The 24,430-nt window shown below is 43.5% G+C and overlaps 1 long non-coding RNA gene across 10 annotated transcripts in view; it reads left to right on the top strand.

Annotated features, from left to right (window-relative positions):
* LOC128852547 (uncharacterized) overlaps positions 1-24,430 on the top strand; it is a 55,910-nt gene that overhangs the window by 13,544 nt on the left and 17,936 nt on the right. For 5 of the 10 annotated variants that reach the window (XR_008450468.1, XR_008450465.1, XR_008450466.1 and 2 more), the window contains exons 4-12: positions 600-737; positions 2,797-2,914; positions 3,025-3,074; positions 3,957-4,057; positions 6,651-6,858; positions 7,040-7,192; positions 7,905-7,986; positions 14,149-14,238; positions 14,696-14,841. This is a non-coding gene — a long non-coding RNA (uncharacterized LOC128852547). The remainder of the gene's footprint in view (positions 1-599; positions 738-2,796; positions 2,915-3,024; positions 3,075-3,956; positions 4,058-6,650; positions 6,859-7,039; positions 7,193-7,904; positions 7,987-14,148; positions 14,239-14,695; positions 14,842-24,430) is intronic. The other 5 variants (XR_008450464.1, XR_008450463.1, XR_008450467.1 and 2 more) reach the window with 4 other exon arrangements.

The following is a 24,430-nucleotide window of genomic DNA, read 5'->3' as shown; positions in this document are numbered from 1 at the left end:
ACCTCCTTACAAATAGGGCCAAGATGGGATCTGCACTGTAAAATTGTGTCTGAGCCTGTAGTGAATCAGAATCAACTCCCATAAAGCACTGGAATTCTGAGCTAGGTGTTTTAGCATCCCCAGCCTCATAGAATCATGGAATGGTTTGGGTTGGAAGGGACCTCAAAGCCCATCCAGTTCCTGCCATGGGCAGGGACACTTCCTACTGGATCAGGGGCTCCAAGCCCCATCCAACCTGGCCTTGAACCCCTCCAGGGGTGGGGCAGCCACCACTGCTCTGGGCAACCCTGGGTCAGGGCCTCCCCACACTCTCAGTCTCATGTGAGTACAAATTGCTTTGAAGTTTTGGTAATGGGTGTTCTCTCTCAGTTGTACCTCAGAGGACAGGACAATTCTTCGCTCAAAGACACTAATTTTCTGTTTGAGCATAAATATTTTAATAATAAAATATTTCTTGTCATAGAGAAGAGATGATTAATGAATCCTTTCCCTGTTTGGGCTGTTTGGCTTTTCCTTGCAGTGATGCTCATTAACTTTCTGGCCATATGGTAGCAGCATATAGATTTCAGATTTATTCCACCTATTTCTTTTGGCTGCAGATGCACTCAGGAGCACACGATGACAGTGTTGGGCTGAGCCCTGGTGTCAGCAGCTGCTGCCCTCCTATTTGCAGTTAGACCCCCGGGACAAGGGAGAGACTGGGGAGCGAGCCACTGCCCAGGGCATGTTCTCCACAGGTGGGGTTTAACGCTGGTTTGTCTTTTGGCAAGAGAGTCGTTGAAAAGAGTAAGGAAGGAACAACCAGCTATTGCAGTAGTAAATTTTCAGACGAGGTGGCTTAGTAGATCTCTCTCGAGTCAAGGCAGTGCAGCAGTGCTCTCATCTGACTGCTGGTTGTGGGGGACCCATGTGCTTTGAACAGAAATCTGATGCTGAAACCTGAATCTAATGGGTTTAAAGGAGCTGGGAAGCAACCATTTAAGTAGGGGTCCCGTTTATGTCTCCAAAGAGAAGGACAAAGCCGAAGCTACTGGAGACAACTGGGAGGAAAAGCCCAGGAGAAAGGCAGATGAAATGCAGGAAGCTGTGCTGCAAGGATAGAATCATAGAATAGTTTAGGTTGGAAGGGACATTAAAGATCATCTAGTTCCAATCCCCCTGTCATAGGCAGGGACACCTCCCACTGGATCAGGCTGCCCAAGGCCCATCCAACCTGGCCTTGAACACCTCCAGGGATGGGGCAGCCACAACTTCCCTGCACAACCTAAAATTGTGAGTTTTGGCTGAAGATAGAGATGTTGCTCTGGGCAACCTGGGCCAGGGCCTCCCCACTCTCATAGTGAAGAAATTCTTTCTAATGTCGAGTCTAAATGTGCCCCTCTTCAGTTTATAACTGTTCCCCCTGGTCCTGTCACCACACGCCTTTATGAACAGCTTCCCCCCAGCTTTCCTGTAGCCCCTTCAGATACTGTAAGGTCGCTATAAGGTCTCCGTGGAGCCTTCTCTTCTCCAGAATCCCCTTCCTCCCTGCTGGCCACGCTGCTTTGGATGCAGCCCAGGACATGGTTGGACTTCTGGGCTATGAAATAGCCCTGTGACTTCTGACCACAGATGGCAGAGGAGCAGGCTCAGGGATCACAGAATCACAGAATCACAGAATCACAAGGTTGGAAAGGACCCATTGGATCATCGAGTCCAACCATTCCTAACACTCCCTAAACCATGTCCCTAAGCACTTCATCCACCCGTTCCTTAAACACCTCCAGGGAAGGCGACTCGACCACCTCCCTGGGCAGCTGTTCCAGTGCCCGATGACTCTTTCTGTGAAGAATTTTTTTCTGATATCCAACCTGAACCTCCCCTGACGGAGCTTCAGGCCATTCCCTCTTGTCCTGTCCTCTGTCACTTGGGAGAAGAGGCCAGCTCCCTCCTCTCCACAACCTCCTTTCAGGTAGTTGTAGAGAGTAATAAGGTCTCCCCTCAGCCTCCTCTTCTCCAGGCTAAACAACCCCAGCTCTCTCAGCCGCTCCTTGTATGACTTGTTCTCCAGCCCCCTCACCAGCTTTGTTGCTCTTCTCTGGACACGCTCCAGAGTCTCAACATCCTTCTTGTGGTGAGGGGCCCAGAACTGAACGCAGTACTCAAGGTGCGGTCTCACCAGTGCTGAGTACAGAGGGAGAATAACCTCCCTGGACCTGCTGGTGACCCCATTTCTGATACAAGCCAAGATGCCATTGGCCTTCTTGGCCACCTGGGCACACTGCTGGCTCATGTTCAGTCGGCTGTCAACCAGCACCCCCAGGTCCTTCTCCTCTGTACAGCTCTCCAGCCATTCTTCCCCCAGTCTGTAGCACTGCACAGGGTTGTTGTGCCCCAAGTGCAGGACCCGGCATTTGGCCTTGTTAAACCTCATCCCATTGGTCTCGGCCCAGCAGTTCAGCCTGTTCAGATCCCTTTGCAGAGCCTCCCTACCCTCCAGCAGATCGACACTTCCTCCCAGCTTAGTGTCATCTGCAGGATGCAGGAAATCAGGAGAAAAGAGGAGCTGTGATTCCTCCTGTGCGGTGTGAAGAACTGAACTCAGATCTGTTGTAGCGTCTGCCACCAATCATTATTAAGGCACCCCGACAACGTATCCAAACACCCTCAAAATCCACAGCTGTGTCACCTGCTTGGGAAGAAGCCAAGACAGAGGCAAAGCTTTTGAAGTACTTGGCAATCCAATGTCTCCAGAATTTATAAGAAATCTTACATGGATGGGACTTCCAATGGGCTTTGCAGCATCTTCTGCTGCAGGTGGGAACGTAAGCACCTCCAGCTGTCACCCGCCAGGGATGTTTTGCCTCCCTAGCTCCAGCCCTCGTCAGAGCTGGGATACAGGAGTTGCCTGCGTGTGGATGCATGAAAATTCAATGTACGTATTCAACAGACAGCACAGCCTTTTCAAAAGTCCTTTATATTAACGGCTATAAAATCAATTCATAATATAACGAGGACTCTGTATGTTATTTTCTTTTTCTACAGATGAACCCATAGCACAAATTCATGTTTTTCAATGTATGAGCTAAAACCTGGTGAGTTTATTCAGTCATCTAAATGAAGTGTTTGCCTGTTTAATGATATGTGTCTTTTATCCTCCTCCTTGAAAGTAACTTCTGTTTCTAATTACTATTTATACCTTTTTTTTAAAGAAAACAAAATGCAGAATTACTTCTGGACTTCATTTCTCACGTTGAGGAAATTAAAATGATTTCTAATTTTACACTTGAAAATTTGCCAGTATTTTGCATATTTCTGATCAAGCAAATTGTTTACTGGGAACATATGTTGCATAAAAATGCGATAAGCAAAAATATTGAAGGAAAATTTCATTGGGACACAATGCAAGGTGCTAGTTGATGTTAAAATGAAATAATTTGTGGTGAACAAGTTCTGCATTTAATAAAATAAAGTAATTTTATTTTGGCAGTTCTGTAAAGTCAAGTCATTCAGTGATTCCTACTCTTATTGCGGAAGTCTTAGTTGTATTATGGAGCATACGAAGGTTGTATAGAGGGCAGCTGATAAGAAGAAAAGTAGTACATTAATGTTCATAGAAAAGTTTATTATTCACTTAGGTAAAAAGACTTCCCCCCCCCAGTTTTTAAGACACAATACCTTTGGTTTAGCAGATAAAACCAAATTGTATTGCGTCTGGGGTTTTTTTAGGTATAAATTGAACTTATTTTTTCTGTGGCGTATTGCAGTTTATTGTGGTGTACTTTTATCAGATAACTCCTTAAAAGTGGGACTAGAATATTTACAGTGCTGCCTCTCACAGGCTAACGGGTGCTTTTAAAAGCTTCACACACTATTACTTCCTGCGAAGCCAAAAGTAAGTCCGATAATCCTCACTTACCTGCACGAGAGTTGCACGAGAGCACCAGTTGATCTTTCATCTCTGCGTTTTCTCACAGGAGCTTCAAAAAGAAGTCAATGCAAATACGACAGCGAGATTAAAAGGCTGTAGGAATCTCTTTTGCTTGCTTAGTGAGATTTGAAGATTTAATGTGTGCAGGTATATAATTTCTCCCCCCTTGCTGTGATAACACAACATAAGCTGGTGCTGACTTTGATTTTGTGTCTGTACGTGCTCATCAGTTGTGCTGCTGTTTATTTGGGGTTTGGGTTTTTGTGGTATTGCTTTAGCTAGAAATCTAATATAAAGGAAATTGAACTGTTAATAATGAGTATTAGATTTTCTTTTTATCTTGGGAAAGGATCCTAACCAGTTTATTCAGATTATCGCTTCCGTCAGGAAGAACAACGCAATTTGTTTTTTTTATGGCTAAGGCTAGTTGAGTTCCCATTTCAAAACAAAGTTATGTGTGCGTGATTTCCATAGGAAATATCCTACAATAGAAGTACTTCTATTTTACTTCTGTACTTCTAGGAGCTACACCTCTTGTTTTTTAAGGAAACGTCTATTGTGAGGCATATTCCCCAGTAAGCACATAGGGAATATTCCTTCTCTCGGGTGTTCATCCTCCGCTGGCACTTCTGAAAGCCTCCAGGGAGGGCTGTGAATTGTGCGACTCATCTGCCTGGTTTTATCCTTCCCCACTGATGGGACTTGCTCAACATGTCACTGCGTAGCATCCCTACCTAAGAGAAATCGGGATGGCTTCCAGAGTGCGGCTGCAGTTTGAAGTGGGGTCTAGGGGATGAGAACGCATGTGGGAATTTGGCAGCCCCCCATTCTGATGCTCTAGTTCTTTACTGATATTTCCTTTCCTTGAAGCAGGTCCTGTACCCCGTTGTGGCTGCCCCATCCCTGGAGGGGTTCAGGGCCAGGTTGGATGGGGCTTGGAGCCCCTCATCCAGTGGGAGGTGTCCCGGCCCATGGCAGGGGTGGAATTGGAAGGGCTTTGAGGTCCCTTCCAACCCACACCATTCCATTATTCTATGCTTTAGACACAACCATTGTGAGGACCTTGTCACTTGCTTCTATGGCGTTGACCATATCAGTTGCAATGTTTCGCTTGGTCATAACTGCCCTTAGAAACCAGAGTTGAGCAAAGAGGTATCAACTACTGGGCACGTAGAAGCTGTTCTCTAGAGAACCCCAAGTGGTAGATCCAACCTCAGCTCGCATAGGCATCATCTGCTGAGTGACTATGGAACTGTTTGGGATGTGTGACCTTATTCCTAGAGGTGAGGAGTGCAGCAGCAGTAATTTCTGCAGGGCCAGGAGGATGGGCTGCATAGAGGAGATCAGCATCCAAAGGGCTGCATGCTTTTATGCATAAGCATAGACCAAGCAGCAAACAGAACAAAAATCCATAAAGTGAGTGATTTATCACTATGAGGAGAGGTGCCCTTGAAAATATGGCAGTTGATACATATTTTGCAGTCTATTTTTCTTCTTGCTAAGCCTGCTTTTCTTGACTTTTCCGTGAGTTTAGCCAGCTGCTTTTCTTTTTGGCACTAATTTTGGCTGGATGTTCAGCTGCCTAGAAACTTTGCCATTTCAAATATTCGTCCAGGTACCACTTATGTTTCATTGCATGCTGTGAAAAAGGCTTTCAGAACAGCTTCCTACAGGTGCTGAATAATTTAGATGAAAAATGAAACTTGCTGAATGCCACAATCAGTTTTAAGTATAGAGAAGAGCTGCTGATAAGAGTGACCTTTTTGGAGGAGGACTTTTCAGGGAGTTTCTCTTCATCCATGCAACTTGTAAGAGACTTCATTATCCCTTTAAAATGAATAATAAAAATTAAGAATGTCTTATTGATACAGAGATAATAAGCCTCGATAAAGATTGATAATGTTATTAACAGCAAGATTAATAAAAACGACGAGCACTTGATCATCAAACTAAAGATTTCTTTAAAAATAGTTACTTTGCACACCAGCAAAACTGAGTTTCTAAAGTTGTCCTGAAGCCTTTCTTCTCAGGAGCTGGCAACTCAGGTAAATGAAACTGTTTTATCCACTCTAGGGAACTCTCTCATAGTGGTGCCGGCATTTCTCCTCACACTGTAGGACCCGAGGGAATGACAGAAAGATGCCAGGAGAAGGTTAGCCTGGACGTTAGGAGAAGGTTCTTCCCCCAGAGGGTGGTGGAGCCCTGGAACAGCTCCCAGGGAAGCAGGCACGGTGCTGAGCCTGACAATATTCCAGAAGGGTTTGGCCAACGCCCTCAGCCTCACAGTGTGAATATTGGAGTTGTCCTGGGCAGGGACATGAACTGGACTCCATGGTCCTTGTGGGTCCCTTCCAACTCAGGGCATTCTGTGGTTGTGTGTCTTTCAGGAGGCTTCTGATAAAAAAATTCACTGTATCTTAAAGGCACAATGTCTCTGTTCCCGTAGTTAAAATATGGCTTTCAAGGGTGAGAAATGTTTTTTTTTAAACACAACTTAGAAAGTGTGATACAGCCATTATATTATTATATTTTAAAACATTTAACTGATTATGACTTGAAACCAGCTTTCTTTCTAAAAAATACCCAAGAGTATGAAAATAAGTCCAAAACTTGACATAAATGCTTCTGTTATTTTGGTTTGGAAAGGAATGACGTCCCTCACCTATTTAACTACATATAGTACTTATCCTCCATAAATAGTCTTGATACATTGCGTATGACTTTCTTTTTTAAATCCCAGCCATCCATATTTAGAAAGCAGACTTAAAATTGCTCCGGAGCTGTGCAAGACAACAATCCTCATTTAAAAGCATCTACTTGTACCTCAGTTGTGTGTAAAGCTTGCCGCTGTGGGCTCCACTTAGAGAACAAAACCAAAATTAATCTGAAGGAGAAGCTATTCATTGTGAGCGTGTCACCTTCCAGGGTATCTTATGGATTTTAAAAAGGTATTTTGAGCTACATTATAAAACAAATAATACCCTTCTTTTGAAAGTAAGCGCAGAAGGAAATGTTCTTTAAATAGCGCCTTGTTGTCATGAAATATGTGCTTACTTTCAGACAAATCCACTTACTTTTAGTAACACCCGTGTTTTTATAATATACTGCCTTCATGAAATTTCTCTGCAGCTGCTGAAGCTCTGCTGAGGGGAAAAGGTCTGTGTTGATGGATGTGGCCACGTGGCCAGAGCCACTTTCACAAGCATTGTCTGTCAGACCCCCGCTGAATCCAGAGCGATGAAAGGGGTGCCTGGAAAATCCCCTGCTCCTGTTTCTCCTTTGGTGAGATGTGGGTAAAGCATCCATCTTCTGGAGATCCGAGTCATGTTTCCAGCTCAACGTTTAAACTGTCAAATAAGTCACTTTTCTGTCTGGGTGACAGTTTTTCTGTTGGATAGAATAGGGAAAAAATGTTGCTACTGGTGTTCTTTGTAGATGTTTTGAGGTCTGGGGGTGAGAGTCAGAATGGGGAGGGGTAGGGGTCAAGACATCCTTCTGTACGTGCAGGTACAGCAACAACATCTTGCATGAGGAAATAGTGATGTTGGCATTCACTGGCACACATGAAAAATGATTGTACATAACTAGAAAACTGAATTTTAATCTGGAAAACTCTTCCAGATCTCTGGAAAACTGAAAACTCTTTTAATCTGGAATAGCAGCCTGTGCAGAGACGACTGGAACTGGGAGTGTTCACACTGCCGCGGCCGTGTGGTGGCTTTAGCAAACGAAGGGCTTTACCCCTCCCGGTGCTGGAACAGAGCCAGAGGATTGTATAGCAAAGGCATGGTGCATCGGTGCAGGGAAATGAGGGGCTGTTGAAAGGACGTCGTGTTAAAGGTGTCAGAAAACCAGTAAACTGAGTCAGGGGAAGGGAAAAAGAAAGTGGAAGCAGTGGTTGCCTTGGCGTCAGGAAGGAAATTACTGTGACTGTAGGTGTAATTCCTTGTGTCCAAAGGTTTTCTCTCTCTGTTTTTTTTTTCTTCTCTTGAAGGTTTTATTGTAATGCTTTTTGAGGTAGGACTGAGTGTAATGCCTGGAGTCAAGCGTTTTTGGTGGATGTTGGATCCAAAAAGGTGAGTCGGAGCAGCCTACACTGAGGACACTGTGGAAGCAGCTGGCTCCGTCAGGGAAGTGCTTTTGCTCTCTTGCCTCCCTAAATGGTCACAAGGCAAAACTCAATCTGGTGTCATAGAAGTGAAGCTAAAAAGATCCAGGCAAATATTGAGAGATAGTGGGTTTATCCACAGGCCTGCGATTTTTATTGCTTCCTTTCCTAGAAGAGACAAAGCAAGCAATTAAAGAATCTACCGCTTGTGTTCTACCTCTGAGGCTTCAACAGTGAAAGATCTGAGAGAAATGTTGCAATGCATTTGAAAAATGACTCAGTTCTCTTAAAACTCTTATTAGAGACAGTTGCATCTCTGATGTGTCTGTCTTTCAACTGCTGCTTAATATCACATAAATCAAGTAGCATGATGACAGTGACAGTAATGTCACGGGAGGGACTGTGGGCCCCAGTTGTTAGCGTACAGTACTGGAAATAAGCTAATCTGATTAAAGTTTAATATAAAATAAATTGCATTTGCAATTTATTAAGATTCTCTTCCTGGACTGATAGACTGTTTATCTGTAGCACCTTTCATAACTGATCTTTATGCACAGCTTTATTTAATCAACAACATGGCCAACTGGGAATAAAAGGAGCAATAATGGAGAAGCATCTGTGACCGTAACTGTATATCTCTGAATACTATTTTCATAGATTTATTTAGTTACTTTTTCTGCTTAGATCTCATGCCCTTGACCTCACGAATACTCAGTTTTCACAACACATCTGATCTTGGAGTCATCAATGCCAGTAACAAAGCATCACCTTGAGCTAGGAAAATGCAAATCAAGAAGAAAAGCATCATCTGGTCCTGATCTGTCCGTGCTGTGGTACACATTGTCCCATAAAAATGTGTTTTTTTAGAGATTGTGCTTTTAGAAACAGCTTTTCCACTAAGGCTACTGCAGCTTTGCAGATGCATCAATGATAATTGTACTAAAAAGAACTTCTCAAGTAATTCTTATTAAAATAATAAGACGGAGCGAGTTATTTCCACCCTGTGATCCCTCTAACTGAGATTCCTGCCATCTATACAAATTCTAAGCTTAATGGAAGCTTGGTGAAATACAAGACAGGAAAAACCCAGAAATCATCCGCACAGCGCTTGGGTAAAGCCCAAACGCAGCCGATGTGACAGGGTACCGGCGTCCTGCTTCTGGCAGTGCCGAATGCAGGTTCGTTCATAACCTTTAGGGCCGTGTCCCTGGACTCCTTGCCAATTCCCCTGCCTGTGCTCACCGATGCGATGGAAAACTTTACCATGTCAGCATTGCAGGCTGGTAAAAATGAGCCAAGCACAGCTGCTTCTCCTGGCTGCATTTAAAAAGGCTTTTGTGGTGGTTTGGGAGGAAGCCAAGGTAAGGCCTCATCTGTGATGGGGTTTCCCAAGAAATGTGAAGTATTTGCTAAGAGTATTTTTTTACTTTTAGTTGTCTTTTGTACAGAGGAAACATGGGAGGAGTGGCTGGATTTAAAAGGTACCAGTCACGGCTAAAACTAATTTATAGAATCATATAGAATCATAGCATATCATAGCATTGGTTGGCTGGAGAAGACCTTTGAGATCATCGAGTCCAACCATACCTCTCCACTCTTAAACCATATTCTCGAGCACCTTTTCTGTCTGGCCTTTAAACCCCTCCAGGGATGGGGACTCAACAACTGCTCTGGGCATCCTCTGCCGGGGCCTGAGAGCCCTTTTGGGGAAGAAATTTTTCCTGATGTCTAATCTGAACCTGCCCTGGCGCAGCTTGAGGCCATTAACTATAAATAAAAGAATGAAATAAATAAATAAAATATAAATAAATTAATTAAATACATTATATTAAATATTATTTATGATATGTTTTATGTTATACATTATGTTATATATTACATATTATATATCACCTATTATATACACATTATATATTATATGTTATATTGAAATCATATGTTATATATCATATATTATGTTAAAATTAAATATATATGATACCTATATTAAATATAAATAATTTAACTCTGGTTCAATACCAGTAGATTAGTTTAGCCAGTAAAGCTAAAATCTATCAATACATGTTTGGGTTGGGTTTGTTTTTCTTTTTAGAAAAACACAGTTCTTTGTGAAGGTTTCTATCGAATAATATCCTTTTTTTCATCATGATCTCAGTGTTTTTTTCCGGCTGTATGTTTTGTCAGCTCCATCACACCCTGTTTCCTTTAACTTCTCATCTCTCAGGTTAAATGCACGCCATCCGCTGCAGTGATGGAGCGCTTGGCGCCTGGAGCCGCTTGCGGATGACACTGTGGCAAAGCTGTCACTGCTGCTTCTTCAGGCTGGGAGGAGGGAACTGGGGCTCTGCAGCCCAGACAGCCTTAATTCCTAATATTTGGTTAAGTTGGAGGTGTTTTTTTTCGCTTTAACCTATTTAATTTGGCATAATAATGATATGCAGCAAGCAGCAGCTCTTATTTAAGCAGGAAAACCACGCTGTGCATATTTATTTTCGTTCCACTGAATCAAAAGCGTCTGTGAGGTACAGCAGAAGAATATCAGTGGTGACGGCCTGTGTTCAAGACAAAACAGAAGCCCGTGGCTACTTTGTGAACCATCCACACTGAAATTTCTAATCTGCAGTGTCCTTTGAGTCATCTGCAGAAACTTATATAAAACACTTAATATTAATTTCTGCTGAGGGTGGGGAGGCCCTGGAACAGGTTGCCCAGAGCAGTGGTGGTTGGAGGGGTTCAAGGCCAGGTTTGATGGGGCTTGGAGCCCCTTATCCCGTGGGAGATGTCCCTGCCTGTGGCAGGGGTGGAACTGGATGAGTTCCCTTCCCACCCAAACCATTCCGTGATTCTATCATTCTAATATTAGTTTTATAACAGCTACTAAAACTGCCTTCTTCATGTGAGTGGAAGAGTCACTGTTTATCTACCACTGGATCACCTGTATCTAAGTGAAAAATAGTTTATGGCTGTGAAATAACCTGCGAATAAACATTATTTCTGTTATTTAATGCATTTCACGTGGGGTGGCAAGGGCAGCCGTGCTGCGCGCTCTGCCAGCCACAGCTTTTGCTTTGCTCAAATTGGAAAACAAGGAAAGAAAGTGCCCGGAAATGGAATGATTTTGGGGGAGCCTCAGTCTTGTCTTCGAATAGAATGTTGGATGATGGGTTCACATCTTCCTGCTTTCCTTCTGCTTTTTTTTTTCTGATAGAAAAATAACCTCTTAAAATGAAAATTGAGTGGTGTGAAAATACGTGCCCTATTTTAATACCATAAACATGTGGGTTTGCTGCGTGCTTAACACCAGTTAAATAAATAAAATAATTCCCTCACCTACAGAAGGGAAAAAAAAAATCAACAAAACCCCTTTATACCCCAGTTTTCCTTGCAGTTTATAGAACAGCCTGCCTCAATATCTGACTTTCTTCCTAAAACCGGTGTTCAGTGTTTTGCATACAGCTAAAAATGTTTGCCAGCACAGCGCTTTTACCATACCAACACCTCTTTTTGCCAATTTACCTCCTGTGTGCCAGTTGGATTGGCTCCTGCAAGAGAAAATCTAAACGGACAATGTAAAATTATTGTGTGATATTAGCACGTGGCGACAGTCGTACTATCAACACAGTCGTTGGTGCAGTATTTATCAGAGTCGAGCTGTGCTTGACAGGATGCAACCCCACATCCTTTTCTTTGTGAAATGCAAAGCTGCTCCAACATCCTAAGGCAATAGTTAAACAGCCGTATAAACGATCCGGATCCCGCTCCTCTTCCCATCTAAACACAAGTGCTTACATTTTCAGTTTCCATCCTCGAAAGTATCCATGATTTTGATCATTTGTTAAAAAAACTCGCTACTGGATCTGTAGTTTTGTGCCTAGATTCTTGGACTTATGATGCTCCGCATTTTTTTTCATCGTCCAGTTATGATACTACCCTTTTCTGTTTGTCCTGTATTTCCGTTATCTCACCTGCTTTTTTTTTTATCCTATTGAAAACTGAAGCAAATTACTTGTCTTATTTTCACAACGTGATTTATCCTAAGCTTAATAGGCAGAAAAAGTTTCCTTTTTCCTTGACACCTGTCTTGTAGAAATATTCAGCTGAGGAACCTTTTCTCCCACTCCCTTTTTCAGTTGTTCACACCATCCATCTCGGCGTGACTCTGTGCATTTGTCTGTTATCCCTGCAGGGCATGACTTATACGAGTTGCATTTTGGCTCCGATGACTAATGTTTTCTACTACTAGCAGCTTCTTATTTATCCCTTATTTCGTTCTTGACATAGTTACTCATTCAATTCTGTCTGCGACATCTTCCTGTCCTATAAACTAAGCCATTTTCAGAAGGAGAGGAATGGGAACTCCAGATAGGACCTTCAAATTCACCTCTTCCACAATTCGAATGTCGAAGTCTGGATACCTTTGCAGACTAATATAACTCGTTAATGAGCTGCTTTCGTTTTAATAGACTTTCCTTGTAGTAGAACATCCTAAGCCTTAGTTATATTTAAACTCTGCGCCACACAACTGACTGAGAAGTGGGGTCTCTTTGCACTGGTAGAGGATGCTGCCTCCTACCCCAACTATTTTCTCATCAGCTCAAGTCTGGAAGCTCTCTGTCTGATTTCGGTTGCAATGTGCCAAATTAAATATGTTTCAGGAGATCTAATCAGTTTACGTGAGATGCTGCATGCTGTGGTTGTATTTTTCTTGGTCGCAGACTGATAAGTCCACATGTGGATCTTAGTAGCTCAGAGTTCAGGGAACTCTCTGCAGCACTTTTTAATAACCAGAAATATGTAAAGATGAAGTGCAGCTATTTGGGTTCCTGTAGATATTTCATTTTTATCATGTGTCTGTCTGACAAAGACACGCATGATTTCTGTTAGTGGAAACGGGCTGTGGATGTGTCTGAGGGATCAGTGCAGATCATCCAGCGCAGCCTGGAACCGTGGCCAAAGAGCAGCGTCGGCAAAGAGATGTGAATGCTTGAATAACAATAGGAGCTCTGGAGGAAGGATCAGTCAAACGTGGATTTTAATTAGTTTCACTAATTTCTTAAGCACTGTACACCTTTTTTAGACTACTCTTGATATCATCTCAGCAAGCCCAGGCTGCTCTGATCATTCCAAGCTTCTAATTTATCCTCGGGCTGCAGGATACATGAACCAATGGTTACTGACCAGCCCATGTCGTTTCTACATGTGGCGTATTCAAAAGGCTTTTCTCTGTGGATGATGATGACGATAAACAAATGTGGGTCATTGCTGGAGAGCTAATGGTCCAGCTTTAAATTTAGAGCTATTCTAGTGAAACCGATAACAACACTCAACCCCCACTGAAACCAAGAGTGTGACATGGAATCATATTCTATGAATCTGTCTGTGTGAGTTTTGTGACTGGGAAAAGGGAAAAAATCCATTCATTGTGTTTGTTTCCAGGCCACCACATTAGATAAAATGCTTTCCATCCGAACGTGACCCAAGGTAATTAGGAACTGAGAAAGCTTTATTTTTGTTTTTTTTTCCAGGAAATAATAGTTTGCCTTTTTTTAGTGCTGTACCTTGAAAACAATCTGTTCTATCTGCATTGCCGTGTTCTTCTGTTTAGGTACAATTTACGTGTTGTCATTTATTTTTCAAAGTTTGCAAATATCATACAGTCTTGTCGAGGTATTTGGCTTCTTTTCTGACTTAGCAGAGATAAAAAGAGATATTTATTACCTGACATGAGACATTAAAAACCCCTTGGAAGTGCATTGCCTGAGAGTGCTTTGCAAAATAGCTTGATGGCTCTTCTTTGACAGCATGGGAAGAAGTAGATATTATCATATTATTTGGTGGAATAAGTCATTAACAAAATCTGTTTAAAATGGAATGAGTTGTCTTTTTAAAGGAAGAATTGTAATTCTTTGGAAAACGTGCGTGTGAATATTATTGTTGCTTGTCAGGTAAGGAAAGATCAGAATATTGTTTGTGTTGAACATCATTTCTGCCAGAATGTTGATAATTGCAATTTATTTCTGTACTCTGGAGCACCTTCCTTCAGTCCCCAAGTCAGGCAAGTGAAGCTGACTCCTGCAGGAAGAAGTACTACTTTAAAACATTGTGATTCTTTGTCACTTGTCACCCACAGATTGCATTCTGCTGATGTATGTGAGCGTGTTGGGGAAGAATTAGGCAATCTTTCATCATTTAGAAGCAGCGTGACGCTACTCTGCTGTGAGTAAGTGCTGGCAGGTAACTGACAGCTCTGGATTGGAGCACTACCTGGGGACACCCCACACCCGCCTCGGGGTTATTAAAATAAGAGTATCATACAGTCACAGAATCATAGAGTGGTTTGAGTTGGAAAGGACCTCAAAAGCCCATCCAGTCCCATGCCTGCCATGGGCAGGGACACCTCCCACTGGATCAGGGGCTCCAAGCCCCATCCAACCTGGCCTTGAACACCTCCAGGGATGGGGCAGCCACCACTGCTCTGGGCAACCTGGGCCAGGGCCTCCCCACCCTCACAGCAAAACATTTCTTCCTGAGATCTCAGTCTCCCCTCTTGCAGCTTCAAACTGTTCCCTTGTCTTAACCCTGCCCTCCCTGATCAAGTGCCCCTCTCCAGCTTTCTTGGAGCCCCTCTCGGTGGTGGAAGCTGCTCTAAGGTCTCCCCGGTGCCTTCTCTAATCCAGGGCGAAGATCCCCACCTCTCCTAGCCTGTCCTCGCATGGAAAGTGCTCCAGTCTTTGGATCATCTCTGTGGTCTCCTCTGGACTCGCTCTAACTGGTCTGTGCTCTTCCTGTCCTGAGGACTCCAGAATTGAACGCAGGATGCCAGGTACTGTTAAATGCAATGTTCTATTTCCTGGCCTCGTGGGATTTGGGGATGCTGAACTTAGACCAGTAGTGGTAGGACAGCAGTTTGTGATATTCCAAACTGCTGTAGAAGTGATGTTGCAGAGGTGCGGTGCTCAGGACCAATCTACTGTGTAGACCAGAGCAGGTGGACACAGCTGGAATATCTTGCACATTTACCTGTCCTGATGGTATCACTTATTCTGGAGTGCAAAAACGGCACTTCTACAAGAAAAAACTTGTAATAAGATGTTGTCCTTACCTGAGCCATTTTGAAGGGACCGCTCTCTTTAGTGAGAGGGCAGTCACCTTCCTTTGTTCCCTGTTTTCCTCCTCTATGATTTTTTTTCCCTCGCTCTTCTTAGTCCAAAGGGAAGCTGGGATATAAAGGCAGCTTTTATGTATTGGGAGGGTTTTTTCCGTTCAACATCACCATCATGTCCTTCTGCTGAAGCAAATAGAAAGCCCTTGGACTCATTCCCGTGCTGCACACCCTTCCAGTGTGCCTTCCTGCCACCCAGATCTTCTACATAGGAAAGAAAGACAACAATCTATGTTTCTCTTCAGAATGTTTTACTGCCCATTTTCATTCTGATTTCTTTCTTTTACTGCTTATACTTTAAACCTTTATTGGCTGAGCAGTACAACCTTAGTTTTTCAGAGAACTGATGCAACGTGATCCCATTAGATTTTGTGACAGTAATTTGAATTTTTATTTTATGGTGTAGATAATCTAAGTGTTAAAGGTGGTTTTTTAATAAGTAGCAATGTTAAAGAAGTCAAACCGAAGCTTTCTCCTTAATAAGGTCTGCATAAATGCGAAACCAGATAAATATATAAATGCAAGAAATCTGAAGTCTAATATAGAGGATGTCAGAGTGATTAAAGTAATCGTGGAAGTCATTAGCAAAATCATCATTACAAATAAGATATTTTAATACTAATTTGACCTACTTAAGTCTTACATTAAGAAAAATGCTACACAATGCAAAAATAGGCAAGACAGTTCTGCCTGTAATGTCTGCCTATTATCTTCTGCCTTTAAACTTCTCTTTTTGGGCGAAGTATCTCATACAGGCGTAAAGCAGTGCAGGGGTTCACTCACAGGTTTGCTGGTTTTGCACAGAGGATAGACCCCTCTTCTGCTGCTCTCAGAAACTGTTGGGTGCATTTGGTGCAGGAAAGGAAGCATTTAAACTACAGTAGCATGCTGAAAAACATTACAAATTATACCCTCACAGATGTCATTCTTTTAGCTTCATCTGGTACATAACACTGGAATTGTTGCCTCCGAAAGTATTTTTCCCTGTTTCTACTCACATTTTTCTTCTAAATTCCTGATTATGAAAGGTCCTGGAGACATAGAATCATAAAATCGTAGAATGGTTTGGGTTGGAAGGGACCTCGAAGCCCATCCAGTCCCACCCCCTGCCATGGGCAGGGACACCTCCCACCGGATCAGGGGCTCCAAGCCCCATCCAACCTGGCCTTGAACCCCTCCAGGGATGGGGCAGCCACCACTGCTCTGGGCACCCTGGGCCAGGGCCTCCCCACCCTCACAGCAAAACATTTCTTCCTAAGATCTCATCTCAGTCTCCCGTCTTGCAGCTTCAGACCATTCCCCACATCCTCTCCCTGCCCTCTCTGATCCAGAGCCCCTCCCCAGCTTTCCTGGAGCCTTCTCCTCTCCAAACTGGACAACCCCAACTCTCAGCCTGTCCTCGTACAGGAGGTGCTCCAGCCCTCGGATCATCTCCATGGCCTCCTCTGGACCTGTTCCAACACTTCTGCATCCTTATGTGGGGGATTCCAGAAGTGAACGCTGTCCTCCAGGTGGGGTCTCACGAGCGTGTGATGCATATTCTTAGGGAAAACTGTGGGAAACACAAAAGCAAAAGTATTGAAGGAAAAAAAGCCTCTGACAGTGATTTTTGTCTAGGTGTGTAGGAAAGAGGAATGCGGGCATGTGAATATGGAAAAAAATTAATATATCTTCTGTTGGTGCAACCCTTCTGTAGCCTACTCTCTGTTATCAACCCACCCTGCTTCCTAGCAGAGACAGAGCAGTTGTAGAGAAACCCTCTCACAGATTTACTGCTCGAAAAACAATTGCTTCCCACGGTGAGAGTATAATTCTGGATGGATGATGCATGTAACACTTCCCCCTGCCAACAGAAACAGCTGGAGGAGCCGCAGAGTGTGCAGAGCTGGCTTTTTAGTATGGCAAAGTGAGGAGGAATCCAGAGAGTGCAAAGAGGCGTTAGGAGCTGGGAAGGAGCTGGATCAGCAAGACATCATCATAGTTTGAAATCTGAAATTATTATATTCTCAATGGAGGGCAACATTTAGATAGAAATAAGAAACTTTCCCTGGCATAAAAAAAAATATTCGTTTCATAAGATGCTGGGATACTACAAACGAGCTTTCTGATGGGGAAATGCAATGACATTTAACTCTGCAGGGGACAGGAAAGGCAGACAAAAAAGGCTCCCCTTAATGTTTCAGGGAGTGGGGAATGGATATCTTTGTAAATGGATGATTGCTATTTGGAGCAGTTTTTGGATAAAAACAATTTGGTCGGGTTTTTATCAAGAGTGTGGAATTGCATGAAGTTATTGAATGGAATACTCCACAATAAGGAATTGCTTCCTTTCTTGATGATGTGCTGTGCTCTGGCCAGTGTATTAATATGAAACTATCCCAGGGATGCTGCACGCTGCTGCAACTACTCCCATTATCCCTGTAACAATAGTGCATAATGATACTCTTGCTTTATTTCAGTATTCAAAACACTCAATAAGGTACAAGAAAAGAACTCAAATATCATTTCTTTCAGTCCAGGAGAAAAGGATACTCAGGAAATAATGTGAGGAAGATGATAGCTATTACTACAAGTGCAACTGAATTTGCATCGGTATAGGTTGATGCCAGATTTTTTCCCACCCCTGTACCTCACAGGGGTGGGAACTGGGAAGAGCCGAGTGCTGTACCAAAGCTGCGTAGGAAACCAGTGACAGTGTACTGCTTAGAAAGCTGCTTTAGCCACAGTAGCTTTAGCTCTTAGGAGTCTATCCTGAGTAGAAGAGGAGGCTGAGGGCAGACCTCATCGCTCTCTGCAAGTCTCCGAAAGGAGGTTGTAGAGAGGAGCTCTACTGGGCTCTTCTCCCAAGTGCCAAGTGATGGGATGAGAGGAAATGGCCTCAAGTTGTGCCAGAGGAGGGTGAGGTTGGATATTAGGGAAAATTACTTCACAGAAAGGGTTATCAAGCCCTGGCAGAGGCTGCCCAGGGCAGAGTTGGAGTCTCCATCCCTGGAGCTGTTCAAAAAGCGTGTGAATGTGACACTTTGATTTATTCGGTGCGATGGGGCTGGATTGACAGCTGGACTGGATGAGCTTAGAGGTCTTTTCTAACCTTCATGATTCCATGCTTGTACTTTCTGAAGTGGAGGATAGGAGAACCATTCACTAAGATTGTCATGTCCTCAGTACCACCACCACAGCTCCAGAGGACCTAAAGCCTTTTGGGGCAAAAAAACCCTGTGCTCCTCAGAAAATGCTGAAGAAGGTGCAGTGTGGCCTCTGCGCTGTCTTGAGCCGCAGTGGGAACTGGAGCCCTGTCTTGTAGGATCAGACTTGGCTGCACTTTCAAACTTCTTCATGCGAGGCTGGATTGTGCTGGGGATCTTTTGTGTCTCTGGAATTTGTCCTCTCTTTAATTTTTATTTGAGTAATATTGAGTAAACCATGATGTTTCTCTTCTCCTCTGCTTCAGCTGCTACTTGGAGAAATCACTCAAAATTGTTTGGAAATGAGTGTCATGGTGCCACAACAAATAGTAATGGAAAGAGAGAGAAAGGCTGAGGATGTTTAGGGCAGTGTGGAACGGGGGTACCACCGCCTGGGGGAGTTCTGGGGTCCTGTTTGACTGTGCCGTCATCTGAGAGTCAAGTAATGACCTAGAAGTGTACTATGGAATAATCTTTTATTCCTGACTCTGTGTTGCCACCTAGAACCAAAGATATGAATAGCCAGAGGGGGGGAAAAACAACTCTACGTATTCTTAATCATAAAACTCTTACTTTATTGTGGGGGGAGAACCCATAACACAATATTTAGCTGCAGGTAAGTGTCAGAAGAAAACCATTTCCTGAATCTTTTTCCTTTATGCCCATAGTTACACCTGCCTTACCTCTAAAGGAGAGCATCAAGCTTAGTGGCATTAAAATGTTACAGGAAAGAGCAAAGATTATTCGAAAGGCTTACTTAGTAAAGCAAGAACCATCTTCCGATTCCTTTCCTGTCCCTTTCTCTCCAAAGCCAGTCACAAAAATGTTTGTCATATGTGTATTATATATACATACATATGCACACACTCATATTATAGATACACGTTCCAAGATATATGATAAAATGATCTAAAATGATCTTTGGACTTTTCTTAACACTTCTGTGCTAAGAACTTTTAATCTTGTGAATTCAAAAACTGCTTTCCCTAGACCAAAAAAAATGACCTGTTACATAAAGAGACAAAAGCAGGTACACAAAGACAAGGAACGCTGAAATTTTTATGATCTTTCCCACATGTATATTTGCTAAAGTACTAAAATTTTTGAAGTAGCTAAATGCACCCGTCCCCAGACGGTGAACTGATTTAGTGATTCTGTTGCTGAAATGTCTCGAGTTTACAGCATGAGGTAATTATGTCTGGGTCTCGAGGGAAATGGATTTATAGTCATGTGGGAAAGAGAAAGTTAATTTGATTATCGGGCAGAAGATCGAAAGACTTTTTACTGACACAGAAGAAGGTTGCTGACTGCTTGGTGTTGGTTTGGACTAGAAAACTGGGAGAAATGGAGATACAGCGACCTTCCGGAACCTGAAGGGCGCCTATGAGAAAGCCGAGGAGGAACTTTTTACAAGGGTGTGTAGTGACAGGATGGTACGGGGCGGCGGGGGAGGTGGAACTGGAACGGGTAAGATTTAGACTAGACATTAAGCGTAAATTCTTCAAACTAAGGGTAGGGAGGCCCTGGCCCAGGTTGCCCAGAGCAGTGGTGGCTGCCCCATCCCTGGAGGGGTTCAAGGCCAGGTTGGATGGGGCTTGGAGCCCCTGATCCAGTGGGAGGTGTCCCTGCCCATGGCAGGGGGGCAGGACTGGATGGGCTTTGAGGTCCTTTCCAACCCAAAGCATTTTGTGATTCTATGATCTTAGACAAAAGACAAGTTCTGAAAATGCCTGTTAATAATATAATTGTCATTATTGTTTTCTAATATTTCCTGAAATGTTCTTTCAAGTTTTGTAGATCCATAAAACAGACGTGAAGAAGGTTGAGTAAGGCATCGTTGCTCATGTGATTTTTCCATTTTTAAAGTCTGAAGGCTCAGGCAGGACTGTCAGTGGGAAAAACAAGAGGGCAAGAGGTCTGAGTAATTTAACATCCTAAAATTGGAGATGCATTTTCTAGCCTGTATGCCAGTGCTGTGTAAGATTACCCTGTTCCTAGACAATTCCAAGTAGATGGGTATCTACTTGAATTTAGAAATCTAATAAAAGTGATTATTCTGTAACCTCCCAGTAACCTTTTCTGGGGTGTCTGCTCTAAAGGGTCCAAAGGGGTTCCTGGCATACAGCACACATTTTCTTCGGTGTAGGGGTGCAGTTGTTATTTTCTGGTACTCTGTGAGTCTAAAAAAGCAGCAAATATTGAGGTGGTCTTTCTCACTCCTATCCCACACACTTGATGTGTGCCATTGTCTCACAGTCATTGTTGGTGGTAACAAAGTTGCTGTGAGAATATTGATTAAAAAAAAATTTAGCCTCTTGGTGATAGAAGTATCTGGATGTTAATGTTTTTGTTCTTAGACTATGAAATTTAAATGTCTGCAGTATTTCATTCAATTTATGAGTTAAAAACCATAATAGCTGTTGCTACAGCTCAGTGTTGCTTTTCTCTGGATGGAAGCGTTTCAAAGAAGTTAATTGATTAAATATTTTACAATCTGATCCCTTAGCATTGGTTAAATGTGCCATCAGTCGAGACTATCTAGGGATGTGCATCTTTGATGAAAACATTAAGGTTCTCCTCCACATCACCCTAAGTCTAACTGTAGTTTTAAATTAGCTTGAGACTTCACTTCCAAGGTAAACTGCTTTCCCAAAACTACTTCATGCCTTTTCCTTCTTCACATTGGTACCAGTCCTTGTTTTTCTTCCTTGATTTGATGATAAGCCTCATTTATAGAAGATATTAATAAAAAGGCAGCATTTGTCTTCTCCCAGCCTTGTGGAGCATTTGTGCTGGCAGGGTTCTCGTTGTCCTAGAGCAGCTTCTTGTTCAGGCTGCTGAGGGCTGCCCAGACCCCGGTGGCAATCCGCGCTCTTGGTTTTAAATGTAATAACAGTTAAAGAACTTTAAATTAGGTAATTCAAGAAGAGAAATTAATCACTTTGAAGATGAGAGGGCAAAAATTCTTCGACAGTGAAAATGAATGATGATAAATGGCAGTGCGTGTTACATGGAGAACTCTAGAGAGAGGACAGGGGATAAAAAGGGAGTATTTAGTTCTTGAGCCTGTCTAAAAGCACACGTGATTGAAAGCACCATGTCTGTTGGTGGACAGGGAAAATATTCAGGGAGCAAAGACGTTTTGTTCCCTTGTACTGTTTCTTAAACCTATAGAGGCATCTGTGGTAGAAGGCTATTTTGCTTTCTGAGCCCAAATATCACTTAAAAAAACCCTAGTAAGTTGTTTAAATCAAACTACATATGAAAAAAAAATAGTGGGAAGAGTAGTGGGGAGAGTGAGGGCTAAATCTTTCAGGAAAAGAAATAATTCAGGAACTTTTGGCAAGTCATACGTTTAACAAACTCATTAGTGTCATCCCATAATGAGAAGAAAAAGCCCCTCAGCTGCAGGGGTTGTTGGGCAGGCTGGAGAGGAAGGACCTGGATGGCTGGAGGTCCAGTGCTGCTGCCGGAGGGCCAGACTGCCACCGCTGTTATCTTCCGCAGGGCAGCCCCAAAAGCTGGCCGTACTCATCAGAGCTCTCTGGCGTTCACTATAAACTGGAGCAAGGTGGCATGCGCAGTTTCCCACTTCCATCCACAAATCCAATTTCTTTCCACTTACACAGCTTGCTCTAAAGTCTTGAGCTACTGGATCTCAAGCGTAAAACCTGGGTGGTGCAGGCCAGTGCTGAGGCTAAATTGCTGCAGCTGAAGCCGACTCCATGCTAAGCCATCAGTGGCATTCATTACTGCAAGATTAAAGTTCGCTTATTAGGTTGTTATTGATGGAAATAAGCCCACTGATTGGGAGCAATTGAGAACGGAAAGGACTGAAATAAATGTGTCATGCAAAGAATGAAACCATTTACTGGTAATATCAAAAAATGCATGGACTGACATAATAAGACAGTGCTAATTTAACCGAAAGTAGTGAGCAAAGATCTGTCGAAAAGCTCAAACTTAGTGCAATATGGTCTCACAGGCCGTGTAGGTGGACAGGTTTGAGAGCGAAAGTCAGCTGTGGCCACAGAAAGCTCCAAAATCTCTGTTAGTGTGTCGGGGATTGGTTTGGGATCAGCTGTGGCATGCGTCTGTTCAGCCAGGTCTACTGCACCGCAGTCTTTTTGTTGGCCATGCCAGAGGATGATTTGGAGCCTAGGAAAGCGCTGAGGCAAATGCCAGACTTGAAGCCTGTGCTCACCGGCTGGAACCCTGCACTGGCTCAGCAGGGATGCAGGAGATGATGCTTTTCCTTGGATGCAGGGTGCCACAGGGCGCAAGGGAGATGCCAGGAGGATGAGATCTGATACGGGCTCAGCGCCAGCACCACCCCGGCCAGAAGAACAGCTTTAATTGGCCTGTCGTTCTTTCTGTTCTCGTTTCTCACCCTGCCATCTGAGGAGGCAGAAAATTAGAAACCAGACTATGGTTTCTAATTTTTTTTTTTCAATTGTTCTTCCCTGTTCTTCCAAGAGGCCTCTCACGGTCTACCTGCAGGTGATGTATAATTAAAATGTCATATTCCCCACATTTTTGAAGCCATCTGGCTGTGTCGCAAGGAGGTGGGGCTGGAGTGGGAGATGAGGGGTCGTGTTGGTTGAAGGGCTGTTTTCCAACTGTGCCTGACTCAGGATATTTGTTACTTCCACTGGTGCAGGGATGCTGCATGCTCGCAAAGATTTCTGAAAAGCCTTTGCCTGTTCTGAGTTGCCCTGACACTGGTTAGCGGGCCTTCAGATGTGCTTTAGAGAGACAAAGTGGGAAAAAACTCCACCACCCCAAGAAGTATATTTTATTTTTGCCGTTCATGGTGATTAATGTGAGTGGCTTTTCGCAATCCATTTCCAATTAATTTTAGCAAAGGGAGCTCTGCTGGCCCTGTGTATGAACTAAACTTCATATTAAAAGGTTATTTAAGGGATTGCAGGCTAAGGATTGAATGCAGAGCTTAAACTCCCAACTAGCCATCATGTGAGTCACTAGAAAGCACAGCTCTTCCTCAGCCTGAGTCATCCTAATGATGCAGTTGGAGCCAGCTGAGCTTAGAGCCTAATCCCCCTGGCCACCAAACCTCCTTCTCCTCTCTAAATCTTGTCAAGCTCTACTTGGCCTCTGGTCACTCTGAGGGCTGCCACAGCTTCAGCCACACCACGCCTGGAAGAAGACAAGGAGAGGTCACCGTGTGTTGCACCTTTCCAGCTCCCAGGTGATGTAGCTGGAGGAGAGATAAATGGATATTTCAGTGCTTTCTGCTTCAGAGGTGGGGCTGGGTGAATAGTATTCATGCTGCAACCCACACCAGTCCCCTCAAATCGGAGCCACCTTTTGTCTTTTTAAGAGAGGGAGCAGAAATATTTTGCTCCCCCTCTCTTCGAGCTCCTTTGAATACCTGTGGTACAACTTTATTTTGTCCTTAGCAAGGAAAACAAAATTGTTATTACTTATGAGGACAGTGCCCTTGCTGTCACAGATTGATTATTATTTCCCTTCTCCCCCGAGCTGTGATGTCCTCTACAAACACTGTTGATGGTTGAAGAAGAGGAAATTGTTACTCAACGTGCATTTTGATAATTTTATTGTAGGAAACCCCACACGCACTGGGATTTAAAAGGGTGGGAGTTAACAGGGAAACCTTTGTAAGCTGAACGGGGAAGCAGAGAAAGGAGAAACTCATTAATCAGCGCTATCGCCTGCACTTTTATTCAGCTAATGGCCGAGATATCCTATAACTCTAAAATAGCTGATTCATTCTCCCACTTCCATTCGCAAGATGTGCTAACAGCTGCAGAATGTGGTGCCAAGTGCTGGCTGCTGCCTGTCCTGGATTCCGACTGCCTGCGGGGAGCTGGTAGGATGGTGCTGGTTTCAATCCAGTAAGCAGTGGTGGAAAGGGAAGAGCACGAAATCTTGGCATCGGAGGGTGTGCGTGGGCACGTATGGTAGACAAAACCTTGGGATGGAGAGGATTTGGTCTGAGAAGAGATTTCAGGTGGTTGATTTTCTTCTGTAACGTAAGTGCATATTGATTTGTGATGCTTTCAGTCACTCAGCCTCTTCTCCTT

Source organism: Cuculus canorus, chromosome 6 (genome assembly GCF_017976375.1).
Source record: "Cuculus canorus isolate bCucCan1 chromosome 6, bCucCan1.pri, whole genome shotgun sequence".
NCBI lineage: Eukaryota > Metazoa > Chordata > Aves > Cuculiformes > Cuculidae > Cuculus > Cuculus canorus.
Note: the sequence above shows the minus strand (reverse complement) of the source record. Positions and strands in the feature narration are given on the sequence as shown.